The 4,141-nt window shown below is 45.9% G+C and overlaps 1 protein-coding gene across 3 annotated transcripts in view; it reads right to left on the reverse strand.

The window, feature by feature from the left end:
- Positions 1-4,141, reverse strand: part of LOC126399567 (uncharacterized) — a 50,876-nt gene that overhangs the window by 39,296 nt on the left and 7,439 nt on the right. Inside the window, exon 1 of one of the 3 annotated variants that reach the window (XM_050059626.1) lies at positions 480-485. The exons of 1 other annotated variant lie outside the window; for it this stretch is intronic. The gene's annotated coding sequence lies outside the window, so the exon portion shown is untranslated. Of the gene's footprint in view, positions 1-392; positions 399-479; positions 486-4,141 lie in introns of those variants that run through there. One more of the 3 variants, XM_050059625.1, reaches the window with a different exon arrangement.

Consider the following 4,141-nt stretch of genomic DNA (forward strand, 5'->3'; position numbering starts at 1 on the left):
ACAAGAAAGATCCTGAGTCCAATCTGCATCTCTGGAGGACAACGGCTCATTCGGTTGCTGTTCCATGTTTGCCTCCATTATGGCTGTAAATCAAGTAAACAAAATGTTAAGAAATATTACAGCTGTTATTCAGTCACAGGTTCATCAGTGGGAGTTATAATATATATAGAACATGAAACACTGAAACATTAAGTCTCTTTCTGCTTCACATGAAGCTCAGAGCAACAGTTACAGAGTGACGCCTCATTAGAAATGGTCACAGCTACACAATAAACTTACAGTATCAATGTAAAAAAATGAATACAAATTTGTGTTCTCTACATATTCATGATCCATTTCATAAAAACACTGACCCTGCTCAGAGGTAACCAAGCCATACTAAGACACATTACCTTGAGTTAACCTCACTGCAAGGTCATTATGATTCATCCTTGNCTGACCCTGCTCAGAGGTAACCAAGCCATACTAAGACACATTACCTTGAGTTAACCTCACTGCAAGGTCATTATGATTCATCCTTGTGAGAATGTCCACTGTGGTCTCCACAGCACCGTCTCTCCCGTAAACCTGCACCATTTTATCCACAGTTCCCTCTCTGGTCACGTTCTCCAGCTGGGACCGCCGAATGGATCTGCGTCCTTCTCTCACATTCTGGGTCAAGTACCAATGAAATGTCCTCAGCTCCATTTCAATCAGCTCGTCCAGGTGTTCTTTCAGGACTTTCACAATTCGCACAGGTGTGGTCATTTTTAACTTTGGGCAGGTTCACAGGATGTCAAACAATCAATCTGTGAACTTCTCTACAGCTGTGGACCCACTGTCAAAGACAATAGAAAAGAAGTAAGGATCAATTTATGGAGCAAATTACATACAATAATGAGTTTTAAGTTTTAGGGGTCAGTTTTGCCTGTAAAGCAGAAGTCTTTAGATATCTGTCTGACTAGAGACAAAACATAAGGATTCAAAACATCCCAACAAAAGGGCATAACTTCTCTGAGCATGTCATTCAGCTGTATTACATGACCAGGGCTTTACAAGGCTGGCAGTCAGTGTAACTCCTCCACCTCTTGTATCGACCCAGTACCTACAGCATTTTTAAGCCGGTGTTCGACAGTGTTTCAAGTCAAGTCCTGAAGATGATAAATACATCTCAAAACAGCTATTTTAAACCCATACTAAAGAAACCCAACCTAGGTGGAAATGCACTGACCAGCTACCGGCTGTTGGCCAACCTTCCATTCATTAGTAAGATACTTGAATACATAGTTTCAGTGCAAATAAATTCCTTTCTTAAAGGTGCTGTATGTAAGAATGTGGCCAAAACAGTTACTGCACTCAAATTCAAAATACTGCCGCGAGTCGTGTCTGCCCCCCTCGCCTACAGATTCAAGGTTGCTGGACAGCGGCACGCTGGAGACTGATTTGTTTGCCCACGGGTGGCTGCACGCTGGAGACTGATTTGTTTGCCCACGGGTGGCTGCTGTGGCAGGGCCGCATCGCCGTGTCCTTGATCTTTGGTTTTCCAGCGGACCGTTCGAGCAAGTCCGGCTTCACATACTGCTGCCGGGATACAGCTGAGGAGGAGCCGGCTGCTAATGCTATTTACCGGGACACTGCTAACGCTGCTTGCCGTGCTGCTATAGCTCAGATGTAACTGTAACTGATGCTGAGACTCTACTGACTGTGTGACTGGTAGACAGCGGTGGGTGGCACAACAGGCCAAAACACAAATTCAAAACATAAACATGATTTGCGGACTGTAAAAATCATACCTGCCAACACTCCCGATTTACGTGGGAGTCTCTGTATTTTTAACCCTTTCTCTGGCCCTGCTCCCGATTGGTAATTTCTCCCGCTATTCTCCCGATTTCATAGTGATATGAGTCAAATTGGTGTTTCGTGTGTCGTACCCAGATAGCACACATACATCTGGCCGACATCGGCCTGAGGATGACACATCGGCCCTGAATTTATAACATCTGACAAGCGTCGGCCGCATGGGCAGATATCTTTAAATTTAATACTCTTTTGTCCCAGCTTATCACACGTCTCTGTTACGTCAGCTTTGGGTCGGCCCAGTGCCGTAGAATGTCTGCCCACATACGGAAGTCGCCACAGAGGCGGAATTTCATCTCCGCGGTGTTTGTTTGGAACTGAGCTCGCAGGACACAGCATCTCATCGCAGTTGGTTTCTGGTAAGCTAACTGGAATAAATTGGCAGAAAATAGCTATGTTGTTTTTTCTGTGACCGTTAAAAGAGGTTCCTGGTGAGTTGCGAGGCATGACTGGGTGTATATAGCACATGTCCCCACCAGCTAACGTTATCTTTCGTTAGCTGATAGCTAGTTTAGCGGTTTAGCTCATGTTAACTAACAGGCTACAACTGTGGTGTTTTCATTTTATTTTCCCTAGTTGACGTTATGTGCTCATCTGGTTATCGTGAGTGCTCGTTTTGGGTTAAAGTGGAAGTGCCCAGAGCTGCCACCTGTGGTCCTGCACCCCCCCGGCCTGACCTCCGGGGCCCTGTACGTGTGCTCAAGTGTCTGGGAGAGAAGTGGAGAGGAGCGCGGAGATAAGGCGGGGCGGGCTGACACTGTGTATCCCAGAACAGGTGCTCAAGTGTCGGTGAGACCAGCGGAGAGGAGCGGGGAGGTAAGGCGGGGCGAGCCGACACTGTATCCCAGAACGGGTGCTCAAGTGTCGGTGAGACCAGCGGAGAGGAGCGCGGAGGTGAAATAGTGAAGTTTAAGGGTGCCTTCGGTATGTTGTTAATGTGATTTTATGGGCAATTTATCAGTCGAGGTCTTCTCCTCTGCAAAGCAAACTGACCCAGTGGCTATAGGTAATAGCGCAGTTTTGAAACCACTGTTTTTCCGAGATGAAGGACTGATTGTTGAGCTGCTGTTAACAGTTAACGGAGTTAATGCCGGATCCCGTTATTTAACCGTTTCAACACTAAATTAAGCAGAGTGACGGACACAAAGCCTTCAATCTGACTAAAAGACAGCTGAAATGCTAAAAAAAAATACAGTGGTGAAGTTGGGATTTGTTTCTTGAAGTTATCATATTTTCTGTGTCTTGCAGGCTGCCAGGAGAAGCGGACTGGCCATCAGATATTGTTTGTGGAAATTTGAAAAAGTTTCTCAAATTGACTTTTGTCTGTTCATTGTGCACACTTGCACACGAAATAGGGTAACAGTCAGCTATTTTTGAATGTTAGCATTGATTTCTCACAGTGAATGGTGAAATATTTGTAGTTTGAAAGGTCTGACCTAAATGAATAAAGGTCGTAGTTAACGAAGCATATGAATATTTATGAAGGAGCGCCCACTGAGCACAGCTTCTTTTATTGATCGTTTGAACGTCGCGTGGTGGTCATTTTCGATTAAAGGCCAACGTCTCGGCGACGTCTTGGCAATGAGCAAACGCTCTTCCTGCTACGTCTTAATGATCTAAACTTGATACATCGGGCCAACGTCGGCCAGATGTATGTGTGCTATCTGGGGTAGTACCTGGCAACCCAACCCAAACGGCCCCGCCCGACGTGCTGTGCGTGCTGTGTGTGACTGCGCACATTCAAGCTCACGTCCATGCCCAAGCTTGAGGCGGAACATTACAAACTGAAAATGAATGAAACGGCTCCCAAAAAGAAGAGGTATGCGTCAAAATTTCAGCCTGGTTGGTGCCAGACCTTCCCTTTTCTAGTTGCTAGCCACGTCAGCAAGTACCACGCGTTTTGCAAGCTATGACGGGACGACTTAAGTGGGGAACACGGCAGGGGAAACGACGTTAGCAAACACGCTAACTGCAGCAAACACACACAGGCAGTGGAGGCACAGAGAGGAACTGCTAACATCGGCAGGTGTGGTGTGTCGGAGGCACAAACACACACACACACCGTCTGACGGAGGTGTGGGGTTTAGAGACTTTACTTCACTCTGAATTTGTTGACAGCACTGTTTTGTTGTTACTGTTTTACAGTTTGCCTTCTAGTAGACTGTAGACTCCTTCCTGTTCTTTCTGATAAAGGTATTCCTGGCAATGATGGCTCCTCAACACAACACACACTCACTCACACTCACACAATGTTTGCACTTGCACTTAACACACATTTTGTGATGTATATTGTTGCACATTTCAT

Source organism: Epinephelus moara, chromosome 13 (assembly GCF_006386435.1).
Source record: "Epinephelus moara isolate mb chromosome 13, YSFRI_EMoa_1.0, whole genome shotgun sequence".
NCBI lineage: Eukaryota > Metazoa > Chordata > Actinopteri > Perciformes > Serranidae > Epinephelus > Epinephelus moara.